The following is a 14267-nucleotide window of genomic DNA, read 5'->3' on the forward strand; positions in this document are numbered from 1 at the left end:
GTAGAAACGAGGTTTCACTATGTTGCCCAGGTTGGTCTCGAACTCTTGAGCTCAAGCAATGCTCCCACCTCAGCCTCCCAAAATGCTGGGATTACAGGTGTGAGCCACCACGCAGGCTTCCTTTCAATTCTTGACACTTCTGTTACACAGATGCTTCTGGAATGAGCAGCTAAAAGACACATTTATGCCATTAGTAGGCTGTGGCCTCACATCTAGTGAGTTAGTACCTTACACAATAGAAGCATTCCGGGAAGCCATTTCTACAACATGACAACTAATCAGGTGGTTTAAGTATCCAAGAAGTATCTATGACCCACATAAAAATATCCCTCTAAGCCCAATCTTAATGTATTCTCACTTCACCTTCCCCTCAGCTAAATCTCATAAATGCCTGCACTCCAGCCTGAGTGACAGAGCAAGACTCTGTCTCTAAGAAAATAATGAATAAATAAATAACAATTTTTTTAAAAAAGGAACATGGATTAGAATCTCAAGGCTTTCCCTTACCAGCTGTGAGACCTCCCACAAGTCATGCCTCTTCTGGGAACTTCACTTTCTTCATCTGTAAGTGGAGTTCAATTCATTCCTTAACTTATTTCTTCACTTACTTGTCAGGCCATTTATTGGGCACCTGCTATGTTCCAGGCACTTTTCTGGGTGCTGGAGTAGAAACATCTGGTAACAAACAGGAAAAGATCATACCCTAGTGAAAGGAAGGCAGACAACAGCATATAGTAAAGAAATAGGCTGGGCACGGTGGCTCACACCTGTAATCCCAACACTTTGGGAGGTCGAGGCAGGCGGATCACCTGATGTCAGGAGTTCAAGACCAGCCTGGCCAACATGGCAAAACCCCGTCTCTACTAAAAATATAAAACTTAGCTGGGCATGGCGGTGCATGCCTGTAATCCCAGCTACTTGGGAGGCTGAGGCAGGAGAATCGCTTGAACCCGGGAGGCAGAGGTTGCAGTGAGCCAAGATCGGGCCACTACACTCCAGATTGGGCCACAGAGCGAGACTCCATCTCAAAAAAAGAAAAAAGAAAAAAAGAAATGTCCAGGTCTGGGGTGATAAGTGCTACATAGAAAATAAAGCAGAGTGAAGAGGCTGGAACCAGGCGTTGGAGGGGCAGGAAGGTATCTCAGAAAAGCTGACTTAGAGCGGATACCTGACACAAGTGAATGAGCCAGGAATTTTTTTATTCATCTATTTATTTTGGAGACAGAGTCTCACTCTGTCGCCCAGGCTGGAGTGCAGTGGCGCCCTGGCTCCCTGCACCCTCTGCCTCCCAAGGTCAAGCAATTCTCCTGCCTCAGCCTCCCGAGTAGCTGGGATTACAGGTGCCCACCATACGGCTCAGGTGATTTTTTTGTATTTTTAGTAGAGACAGGGTTTCACCATGTTGGCCAGGCTGGTCTTGAACTCCTGACCTCAAGTGGTTTGCCTACCTCGGCCTCGCAAAGTGCTGTGATTACAGGTGTGAGCCACCACACACGGCCTATTTTTTTTTTTTTTTTTTAATTTTTTGAGATGGAGTCTTGCTCTGCGGCCCAGACTCAAGGTGCAGTGGCGCAATCTCAACTTACTGCAACCTCCACCTCCTGGGTTCAAGCAATTCTCCTTCCTCGGCCTCCCAAGTAGCTGGGACTACAGGTGCACACCACCATGCCTGGCTAATTTTTGTATTTTCAGTAGAGATGGGGTTTCACCATGTTGGCCAGGCTACTCTCGAACTCCTGAGCTCATGTGATCCACCTGCCTTGGGCTCCCAAAGTGATGGGATTACAGATGTGAGGCACCACTCCTGGCCAAGCCACCCTTGAGGGTACCAAGAAGATGGTACGTTCCAAGAAGATGAGACAGTGAGTACAAAGGCCCTGCAGTGGGAGCATGCCTGGTGTTTCTAAGTAACAGCAAGTCAATATTGAGTGCATGGAGTGTGATAAAAGATGATGTCTGGGAGGATGCCTGAGACCAGGTTATATAAGGCCTTGTAGGCCTTTGTGAGGCCTTTTGTTTTACTCTGAGTGAGGTGGGAGCCATTGAAGGTATTAGGCAGAGAGGACATAATTTTACTCATGTCTTTTTTTTTTTTTTTTTTTTTTTTTTTTTGAGACAGGGTCTCACTTTGTCACCCAGGCTGGAGTGCAGTGGCTCCATATCGGTTCACTGAAGCCTCAGCCTCCCTGGTTCAAGCGATCCTCCTGCCTCAACCCCCCAAGTAGAGCAGGATTACAGGCATGTACCACCACACCTGGCTTACTTTTGTATTGTTAGTAGAGACGAGGTTTTGCCGTGTTACCCAGGCTGGTCTGGAATGCCTGAGTTCAAGCAATTCACCCGCCTCTGCCTCCCAAAGTACTAGGATTACAAGGGTGAGCCCCACCGCCTGGCCTACTCATGTCTTAAATGATCATGATGGTGGCTGCATTAAGAAAAGGCTGTTAGCTACTCGGGAGATTGAGGCAGGTGGATTGTTTGAGAACAGGAGTTCAACACTGCACTCCAGCCTGGGAAAGTGAGTGAGAATCGATCTCTAAAATTAAAAATTTAAATTAAAAAAACTTAGGCTGTTAAAATAATTTGGACATGGAAAACAGCCAGTTTCTCAGAAAGTTAAACAGAATTAATACATGACCCAGCAATTACACTCCTAGGTATATACCTGAGAATTAAAAACTGGTATTCAAATACTTGTACGTAGATGTTCATAACAGCATTATTCACAATCGCTAAAAGGCGGAAACAACCCAAATGTCCATAAATCCATGAGCAGATAAGTCCGGGCGTGGTGGCACGCCTGTAATCCCAGCACTTTAGAAGGCCGGGGCGGGCTGATCACCTGAGGTCAGAAGTTCGAGACCAGCGTGGCCAACATGGCAAAACCATGTTAGTCTCTACTAAAAATACAAAATTAGCCAGGCGTGGAGGTGCATGCCTGTAATCCCAGCTACTCAGGAGGCTGAGGCAGGAGAATTGCTTGAATCCGGGACGTGGAGGTTGCGGTGAGCCAAGATCGTGCTACTGCACTCCAGCCTGGGTGACAGAGCAAGACTCCATCTCACAAACAAAAGAAAAAGAGAAAAGAAATGAAGTGCTGATAGATGCTACAACATGGATAAAACCTTGAGAACATGATGCTAAGTGAAAGAAGCCAAACACAAAAGGTCACATAGTGTATTATTCCATTTATATGAAGTGTCCAGAAGAGGCAAGTCCATAGAGACAGAAAATAGTGTTGTGGTGCCAGGGGTTGGGGGAAGAAGCGAATGGGTAATCACTGCTTAATGGGTGTGAGGTCTCCTTTGGGGGTGATGAAATGTTTTGGAACTAGATGGAGGTGATGATTGCACAACATTATGAATGTACTAAATGCCGTTGAATTGCTCACTTTAAAATGGTTAATTTTCTGTTAATGTGAATTTCATCTCAATAAAAAAAATTTAAGCAACAGATTAAAAAAATCATTAGAATGAGAGGTGATGGTGGCTTCCACGAGGGTGGTGACAGCGGAGGTGGTGAGAAGTGGTTAGAATCTATTCTGAAGGTAGAGCTGACAGAATTTGCTGATGGATTGAGTGTTGGGAGGAAGAGAAAGGGAAGAGTCAAAAATGATTCTAAGTTTCCTGGAGTGCAATGGCGCGACCTCGGCTCACTGCAACCTCCGCCTCCCGGGTTCAAGCGATTCTCCTGCCTCAGCCTCCAGAGTAGCTGGGATTACAGGCATCCACCACCATGCCTGGCTAATTTTTTGCATTTTTAGTAGAGTCAGGGTTTCACCATGTTGGCCAGGCTGGTCTTGAACTCCTGACCTCAGGTGTTCCACCCACCTCAGCCTCCCAAAGTGCTGGAATTATAGGCGTGAGCCACCATGCCCAGCCAACTCTAAGGTTTTTGATCTGAAAAGATGCCAAGATGAGATTTCCATTTATTGAGATTAGATGAATTGCAGATACCGGGCGACAGGAGGAGAACGTGAATCAGAGATTTGGTTTTGGACATGTTGAGGTACCCAGTAGACTTCCCAGTGGAAATGTTGAGAGTACAGGTGAATATGAGTCTGAGTTCAGGGATAAGATCCAACCTAGATTGATTGATTTGGGAGTCCATCACCAAAAGAGTGAGTGAAGAGAGAAAGGAGAAGAGAATCAAGAACTGAGCCCTATGGCCATCCAATGTTTAAAGACTCCAAGGACGGGGAGGACTGCAGAGGAGGAGCCACTGGGCCAGAAGGGAAGTCTTGAAAGTGGAGTGTCCTGGAAGCTAAGGGAGAAAATAAACCAAGGAGGAAAGCATGACTGTCAATGAGGAGGGAGTTCAAGTAATATGAGGACAGGCCACTGGACGACGGGACTGAGCCACATACGGGTCATTGGTAACATCACCAAGAGCTGATTTGGAGCTGGGCACGGTGGTTTGCACTCACCATTCCAGCTATTTGAGAGGCTGAGGAGGGAGGATCACTTGAACCTAGGAGTTCAAGACCAGCCTGGGAAACATAAGGAGACTCTGTCTCTACCAAACATTTTAAAAACAGCCAGGCGTGGTGACGCATGCCTGTAGTCTCAGCTACTCATGAGGCTGAGACAGGAGGATCAGTTGGCCCCAGGAGTTCAGGACCAGCCTGGGGGGAAAAAAACAAAAACAAAACCAAAAACAGCTGATTTGGCAAAGTCACAGATTTGGAAGGAGAAGGAATCAGAGACACAAGATGAGTACAAATACCTCTGATGACTGTGTTGTTTTATTTTATTTTATTATGTTATTTTTTGAGACAGAGTCTCACTTGGTTGCCCAGGCTGGAGTGCAGTGGCACGATCTCAGCTCACTGCAACCTCCACCTCCCGGGTTCAAGCCATCCTCCTGACTCAGCCTCCTGAGTAGCTGCGATTACAGGCGCCAGCCACCACACCCAGCTAATCTTTGTGTTTTTAGTAGAGATGGGGTTTCATCCACGTTGGCCAGGCTGGTCTTGAACTCTTGGCCTCAAGTGATCTACCAGCCCAGGCAACAATGCAAGATTCCATCTCAAAGAAAAAAAAAGAGAGAGAAAAGAAAAAGCAGGTTTGTATTAGAATGTGCTTTGATGCCAATGAGGATACTCCAGGAGATACCGGGGAATTGATGGTACCGGAGACAAAGCAGAGGTGTGCTTGACTGATGTCCCTGAGTAGGCGAGAGAGAAGGGGACCAAGTGTACACACATAGAAGTCAGCCTTGGCTGAGAGTGTTTCTGCAGTTAACATGAGAGAGGCAAACAATAGGTCACAGGTAGGTGGGTAGGTGGGTAGATGTGTTGAAAACCTGCGTAAGGGCCGGGTGCAGTGCTCATGCCTGTAATCCCACTACTTTGGGAGGCCGAGGCAGGTGGATCACAAGGTCAGGAAATCAAGACCATCCTGACCAACATGGTGAAACCCCATTTCTAATAAAATAAATAAAATAAAATAATAAAATAAAAATAAAAAATTAGCCGGGCGTGGTGGCGTGCACTTGTAGTATCAGCTACTCAGGAGGCTGAGGCAGGAGAATCGCTTGAAGCCGGGAGGTGGAGGTTGCAGTAAGCCGAGATTGCACCACTGCACTCCAGCCTGGGTGACAGAGTGAGACTCCATCTCAAAACAAAAAACAACAACAACAAAAACAAACAAACAAACAACAACAACAACAACAACAAAAAAAAAAAAACAAGAAAACCTGAGGAAGTTTCCTAATGACTTCTCTTCTCTCTAGGAACTAGGAACAGGGTCAAGGGTGAGTGTGAGGATGGAGAAGAGGTGGGCAAGGTTGGAGGAGGGAACCACAGGTAGGAAATAGATTCCCAGGAGGGTGGGAGAGTGAATGGACAGGATTGGGGTTGGCAGGCAGTCCCCAGTCCCCAGGTGAGTAATCGGGAAATTGTGGTGAGCTCAGTCTCACCACTGTATTATGTGTTTTTCTCCAGTCACACTCAGCAGGTGCAGGTGCAGAGTAGGAAAGACTTGGGTGACCACTGTGTGCCCTGCAGAAGTGCTGCTCTTGAGGATTCACATAAAAACCTAGCTGTTGGCCGGGTGCGGTGGCTCATGCCTGTAATCCCAACACTTCGGGAGGATCACTTGAGGTGAGAAGTTTGAGTTCAGCCTGGCCAATATGACAAAACCCCATCTCTACTAAAAATACAAAAATTAGATGGACATAGTGGTGCATACCTGTAGTCCCAGCTACTTGGGAGGCTGAAGCAGGAGCATTGCTTGAACCCCGGAGGCGGAGGTTGCAGTGAGCCGAGATTGCACCACTGCACTATAGCCTGGGGGCCAGAGCAAAACACTCTCTCAAAATAAATAAATAAATAAATAAATAAATTTTAAAACCTGGCTGTGATGGTTATGGTTATAAATGCTTTGATGTGGTAAACACAGGGACTCTGGAAAGGAGAGGGACCATGGGTCTTACCCTAACCTTTTACAGATGCGGAAATAACCCCAATGAGGTCCCTTTCAGGTTTTATACACTTTAAAATGATGTTTTTCTCCCAAATGTAACATGCAATTGTTATTATGCTTGGAAAATGTCCCAATAGCTCAACCCATTATGAAATTTATGGAGAAGATGCAGTGGTTCATGTCTGTAATTCCAGCACTTTGAGAGGCTGAGGCAGGCAGATCGTTTGAGCCCAGGAGTTCAAGACCAGCCTGGGCAACATAGTGAGACCCTATCTCTACTAAAAATAAAAAATTAAAAAAATTAGCTGGGTGCGGTGGTGTGTGCCTGTAGTCCCAGCTACTCAGGAGGCTGCGGCAAGAGGATGTCTTGAACTGGGGAAACTGAGGCTGCAGTGAGCTATGATTATGCATGCTGCTGCACTCCAGCCTGGGCAACAGAGCGAGACCTCGTCTCGAAAAAAGAAATTTGCAGAGGCAATCAGCAAACATTCCCCAAGCCCTTCTGGATTGCCCTGCCTGAGTATCACAGGTGAGATGATACAGAACATTCGTGAAGCCCTGTGTGTTTTTCCTGCATAGGTTCATGGAGAGGCAGTGAGATGGTTAATTAGCCTGTCTGCCTGGATTTCAATCCTAGCTCTGCTTCTTGCAGTCAACTTCTTCATGTGTCAGTTTTCTCATCTATAAAATGGGGGTGATGGCAGCAGCAGGGACCTCCCAGAGCTTTTAGAGGAAATAAGTGAGTAAATACATACACAGCTTAGCACAGCACACACCGTGTAGTAAACACATAATAAACGGTGGCTATTATCATTCATTGAATCTTCTTAATAGTTTAGAAGGGATGTATTACTATGATTCCTTTTCTACTGTGTCAGCAATTAAAATATGAAAGTGTTTGGCCCAGGCATGGTGACTCAGGCCTGTAATCCCAGCTCTTTGGGTGGCTAAGGCAGGTGCATTGCATGAGCTCAGGAGTTTGAGACCAGCCTGGGCAACATGACAAAACCCCGACTCTACAAAAAATACAAAAATTAGCCGGGTGTGGTGGTGCATGCCTGTGGTCCCACCTACTCAGGAGGCTGAGATGGGAGGATTGCTTGAGACAAGGAGGTTGAAGCTGCTGTGAGCTGATATTGCACCACTGCACTCCAGCCTGGGCAACACAGCAAGACCCTGTCTCCAAAATACTTTTATATATATATATATACACACACACACACATACACACACACACACATACATATATAATATTGAAGGGTTCATGTTGATAGCCTTATACACACACACACACATGTCAGTTTGTGATAACTCTGGGTAGAGATAAAGACTGAGGAAACCCAGACAAGCTAAGCTGATCTACATAAGAAAGTATTAAGGCTGGGTATGGTGGCTCAGGCTCAGGCCAGCACTTCGGGAGGCCGAGGCGTGTGGATCATCACTTGAGGTCAGGAGATCGAGATCAGCCTGGCCAACCTGGTGAAACCCCGTCTACTAAAAATACAAAAACATTAGCTGAGTATGGTTATCCCAGCTACTTGGGAGGCTGAGGTAGGGGAATCACTTGAACCCAGGAGGCAGAGGTTGCAGTGAGCTGAGATCGCACCACTGCACTCCAGCCAGAGTGACAGAGCGAGACTCTATCTCAAAAAAAAGGAAAAAAAAAAAAACAAGTATCAAAGCAATACATTCATTCTCTGACATCCAACAGATTGGCAAAAATTAGACAATCTAAGAACACCAAGTTCTGAAGGAACATATGCAAGAATGGATCATTCACCACGGATGGTAGGAGGCCAAATAGGTGCATCCCTTCTGGTGAACAATCCAGCAATACTTTAAGAAATTAAATATGAGGATGCCTGATGACCCAATTATCACGCTGTCCAACAGGACTGTAAATGAGGTTTGTATGAGGATGTCCATTGAAGTGCAATTTAGGCAGCAAGGAGTTGGAGGGAACTAGATGTCCATCATTAGGGCTGGAGAAGTAGAATATGGAATACACAGTGGAATACTACACAGCAATGTAAAAGAGGGAGAAGCTAACATCAATGTATTGCTCAGTAAATGCCAGATGCTGAATGCTTTAAGATACCAGTTGGGCCGGCCGCAGTGGCTCACGCCTGTAATCCCAGCACTTTGGGAGGCCAAGGTGGGCAGATCACAAGGTCAGGAGTTCGAGGCCAGCCTGGTCAATATGGTGAAACCCCATTTCTACTAAAAATTACAAAAATTAGCTGGGCATGGTGGCGCATGCCTGTAATCCTAGCTACTTGGGATGCTGAGGCAGGAGAATTGCTTGAACCCGGGAAGCAGAGGTTGCAGTGAGCCAAGATCATGCCACTGCACTCCAGCCTGGACAACAGAGCAAGACTCCATCTCAGAAAAAAAAAAAAGGTATCAGCTTGCACTTTAGCAAGTCAAGTCAGGAGGATCGCTGGAGCCCAGGACCTTCCAGCATAAGGAGGTACCCTCTACTCAGTTCCTTGCTCCCACCTTTGCAAAACTCACTGTTCTACTGTTTCCCAGTGGGTCTCAAGACCAAGTAAGTGCCAGAGTTTGAAGCTGCAGTGAGCTATGATGGCACCACTGCATTCCAACCTGGGTGACAGAGCAAGATTCCATCTCTAAAAAACAACCCAAAAACCATCTTGCAACAATCCTATGAGAAAGTGACCATTATTTAACAACTTTCATCTTACAAATGGAGAAACTGAGACCCAGAGAGGTTAAGTAACTTGCCCAAGGTCGTTCATCCCATAAGCAGTGAGGATAGAACTTGAACCGGGCCAGCCTCTCCAGAGTCTGCAAGACTCACTCATCTCCAGCTAGAAATAAGCATATCCACCCAGAGGGCTCTCAAAAAGAACAAAGAAAGAAAGAGAATGAGGTTTGTAGCTTAACAACGACTCTACAAATTTAAAACACACATACAGCAAAACTAACTGTAAGGATACACAGGGATCTTGATAAAAGAATAGAAGGATGGGAAGGCCAAAAATTAAGTACACAAGAGTGGGTGCCTGTGGGGGGGGACAGATGAAGGGGAGAAATTACTAAAATTAAATGTAACCGAAAATGATTGCATAGGATCAGCATAAGTCTACGCACTTGCGGTTCTAAACCAGGGAAGCATCGAGATCCTCAGGGAGGGAGAGGACCATGGGGTGGGGAGGTGTTGTAGCTGAGGGAGGGAGACACGTGAGAAAGGGAGGCAGCTGGTGAAGCAGTTAAAAAGACAGCCCCTGTGGCCAGGCTGCCAGGGTTCAAAGCCCAGCTCTGTTACAGTTCAACTTGGGTTTTTTGTTTGTTTGCTTGCTTGTTTTGTTTTGTTTTGTTTTGTTTTTTTAAGACAGATTCTCGCTCTGTCACCTAGGCTGGAGTGCAGTGGCATGATCTTGGCTCACTGCAACCTCCACTTCCTGGCTTCAAGCGATTCTCCTGCCTCAGCCTCCCAGGTAGCTGGGAATACAGGCATGTGCCACCTCGCCCAGTTAATTTTAGTATTTTTTGGTAGAAATGGGGTTTCATCATGTTGGTCAGGCTGGTCTCGAACTCCTGACCTTGTGATCCACCTGCCATAGCCTCCCAAACTGCTGGGATTACAGGCGTGAGCCACCACGCCCAACCCGTTCATACTATTTGTAGTCATAAGAGACATACAGAAAGTGCCGCCTTCTTCTACAACCTAAGCCAAGAAATAGAGCAATGTAGATTGCTCCTCAAGGTTCTTACAGAAATCACCCCCACACACACACTTTTTTTTGAGACAGGCTCTTGTTTTGTCACCCAGGCTGGAGTGTGAGTGGTACCATTAAGGCTCACTGCAGCCTTGAGTTCCTGGGTTCAAATGATCCTCCCACCTCAGCCTCCCAAGTAGCTGGGACTACAGGTGCAAGATACTGTGCGAGGCTGAAATTTTTTTTTTTTTTTTTTTTTAGAGATGGGCTTTCACTGTGTTGCCCAGGCTGGTCTTGAACTCCTGACCTCACAAAATCTTCCTGCCTCGGCCTCCCAAAGTACTTGGATTACAGGCATGAGCCACTGTGCCTGGCCAGAAACCCCAATTTTATTTCTTTTAGATACAGCACAGTGTGTGATCTGACTCACCTTTGAAAAGGATGACTCTGGACCGGGCACGGTAGCTGATGCATGTAATCCCAGCACTTTGGGAGGCCAAGGCAGGTAGATCATTTGAGGTCAGGAGTTTGAGACCAGCCTGGTCAACATGGTGAAACCCCGTCTCTGCTAAACATACGAAAATTAGCCAGGTGTGGTGGCACATGCCTGTAATCCCAGCTACTCGGGAGGCTAAGGCAGAAGAATCGTTTGAACCCAGGAAGCTGAGGCTGCGGTGAGCTGAGATTGAGCCACTGCGCTCTGGCCTTGGCGAGACAGCAAGACTCGGTCTCAAAAAAAGGATAACTCTGGTTTCTCGTGAAGGGTGGGCCGGTGTGGAAGTGGGTGGCTGAGAGAAGAGGCCCCTGGGAGAGTCCAGGTGGGAGCTAATGGACCCCCACTCGGTGGTGCTGCTGGAGGTAGGGAGATGGGGTGCGATTTGGAACTCGAGGTAGAGCAGAAAGGGTTTGCTGATGGAGTGGATGTGGGTGTGAGGAAGAAAGGGGTGTCAAGGGCAACTGCAAGGTTTTGGCCTGAGCAACCGGGAGAGTTTGGAATTTCTCCCAGAGGCAGCAGGGACCCATAGGAAGATGTTGAGGCTGGGGCCGGGGGAGGGGACTCAGTCAGTTGCCAAAATCACCAAGGTGGCAGCCAGGACTGGGAACACAGGCCTGAGAAACAGGAGGCAGGGATAGATCTCTAGCTTTGGCTCAGCCTCCAACTCACTGTGGGCTTCTGGGCAAGCTAATGCCCCTCACTGGACTTCAATACTGCCTACTACAGTGAGGCTGTGGGGAAGAGAAAGCCCTCACTCAGATATCCTCAGGATCAGATAAGCATACAATCAACACACAGGATTAAATCTCTTCTCCTTATCCTCCTCCCCAAAGCCCACCTGTGCACCACACTGGGCGGGGTACAGAGGTGCCCCGATCCAGGAACCTCGAGGATAAAATGAGTGACAATGGCAGGAGGCACTTGTGCCAGGGGCTATTCACGCTCAGTGAAATGAAGACCACACAGGAACCCTGTGAGGTGGCAGCTTTATTATCATCCTCATCTGTAAATAGAGAAACAGGTTCTGAAATGACTGGCCCAAAGTTACAGGGGAGAACTAGGATTCCAAGACATCTCCCCACCAGCACTGCTGCCTCACATACTGGTCCACCCACCAGCACCTCTCACCTGGATCATCCAAGTCACCTCCTATTGGGCTCCTTACTTCTGCCCCTATCCCTGATACCATGTTCTTCATACACAGCCAGAAGGATTCCCCCAATCTTTTTTTTTTTTTTTTTTTTTTTTGAGACAGAGTCTTACTCCGCCTTCCAGGTTCAAGTGATTCTCCTGCCTCAGCTTCCCGAGTAGCTGGGATTACAGGCACACGCCACCACACTTGGCTAATATTTGTATTTTTAGTAGAGGCAGGGTTTCGCCATGTTGGCCAGGCTGGTCTCAAACTCCGGACCTCAGATGATCTGCCCGCCTCAGCCTCCCAAAATGCTGGGATTACAAGCATGACCCACTGGTGCCCGGCCTCCCCCACTTTTTTTTTTTTTTTTTTTTTTTTTGAGACAGGGTCTCGCTCTGTCACCCAGACTGGAGTGCAGTGGTGTGATCTCAGCTCACTGCAGCCTCAACCTCCTGGCTTCAGGCAACCCTCCCACCCTGACCTTCCAAAGTGTTGGGATTACAGGCATGAACCACTGTGTCCAACCCAGAAGGATCCTGTGATAAAATTTAAGTCTGCTCAAGTTCTTCCTCTGTTCAAAACCCTCCCATGGCTCCCACTTAAATCACAGTCAAATCTAAGTCTTAAAAAAAAAATTTATTTAGAGTCAGGGTCTTACCGTGTCACTGAGGCTATCGCAATGGCATGATCTTGGCTCACTGCAGCCCTGGCCTCCTGGGCTCAAGCGATCCTCAGCTTCCAGAGTAGCTGGAACTACAGGTATATGCCTCCACATCTGGCTAATTTATTTTAATTTCTTGTAGAGACACAGTCTCACTATGTTGTCCAGGCTGATCTCGAACTCCTGGTCTCAAAGGATCCTCCTGCCTTGGCTTCCCAAAGTGTTGGGATTACAGGTGTGCAAATTAAAGTCTTTACGGTGGTTCTCAAGGCCCCCTGCACAGTTGGCTCCCTGACTAACCCTCTAGTCTTGTTCCTCCCACTATTTCCCTCCCCTGCTCTCCTCCACCTTCCCTAGGCTCTTTGCTCTTCCTCCAACACACCAGGCATATTCCTGCCTCAGGGCCTTTGCACCTGCTGCTCCCCCTACAGACCCATGCAGCCCATTCCCTCCACCTCCTTCAGGTCTCTGCTCAAATGTCTCCCCTCAGGGAGGCCTTCTCTCTCTATGTCAACCCTATTTAAAATTGCAGGCCAGGTGTGGTGGCTCATGCCTATGATTTCAGCACTTTGGGAGGCTGAGATGGGCAGATTACTTAAGGTCAGGAGTTCGTGACCAGCCTGGCCAACATGGTGAAACCCTATCTCTACTAAAAATACAAAAATTAACTGGGCATGATGACGCGGGCCTGTAATCCCAGCTACTTGGGAGGCTGAGGCAGGAGAATCGCTTGAACCCAGGAGGCAGATGTTGCAGTGAGCTGAGACTGTACCGCCACACTCCAACCTGGGCGACAGAGTGAGACTCCATCTAAAAATAAATAAATAAATAAATAAATAGGCCAGGCGCGGTGGCTCACGCCTGTAATCCCAGCACTTTGGGAGGCCGAAGCGGGCGGATCACGAGGTCAGGAGATTGAGACCATCCTGGCTGGAAGAGTGAAACCCCGTCTCTACTAAAAAAACAAAAAATTAGCTGAGCCTTGTGGCGGGCGCCTGTAGTCCCAGCTACTTGGGAAGCTGAGGCAGCAGAATGACATCAACCCGGGAGGCGGAGCTTGCAGTGAGGCGAGATCGCGCCACTGCACTCCAGCCTGGGCGACAGAGTGAGACACCATCTCAAAAATAAATAAATAAATAAATAAATAAATAAATAAATAAATAAATAAAATCGCGGCCATCTCCCCTGCCCCCATATCCTATGCCTCCTCCTCCCCTGCCCCCATATCCTATGCCTCCTCCTCCCCTGCTGCATTTTCCCCACAGCACTTACCCTCATCTATCACACTCTATGTATTCCTTTTTTACTGGATTATCTGTCTCCCCGGAACGTGAGCTCATGAGGTCAGGAATCTGTATCTGCTTTGTACACTGCTGTATCCCTGGTGCCTAGAACAGTGCCCAACACATAGTAGGTGCTCAGTAAATATTTGCTGAGCAGATGAGTGTCTGGGGTTCACGCTCCTCCCCACTATACCTTTTTGTGCAAAGCGCTGAGATAGCTGCTTTCTGCTGTTGGTATATGACCACACCTCTCCATCTCACAGCTCACTGCAGCCTTGAATTCCCAGGCTCAAACGATCTCCACGCCCCCTGCTTCTGCCAGGGGTTAAAGGCAAAGAAGCCCTCCTCCATAGAGTCCATTCTGGCTTCATCCCAGCCCCCATCTGGCCCCCTCTCCTTCATCGCCCCTATGATGCCCGTGTCACTTCCCTGCTTAAAATCCTCCAGGGACTCAAGGATTCCACATTCTAATCTCCACACCAGGGTTTTCTGTACTGTCGGTCACAACTGCTTAGCAGGCTGTGGAATCAACCAGTAGTTTTTTCAATAGCATATAATAAATCAGAGTCAGCCAGGCATAGTGG

The sequence above is a fragment of the Chlorocebus sabaeus genome, chromosome 6 (genome assembly GCF_047675955.1).
Source record: "Chlorocebus sabaeus isolate Y175 chromosome 6, mChlSab1.0.hap1, whole genome shotgun sequence".
Lineage (NCBI taxonomy): Eukaryota > Metazoa > Chordata > Mammalia > Primates > Cercopithecidae > Chlorocebus > Chlorocebus sabaeus.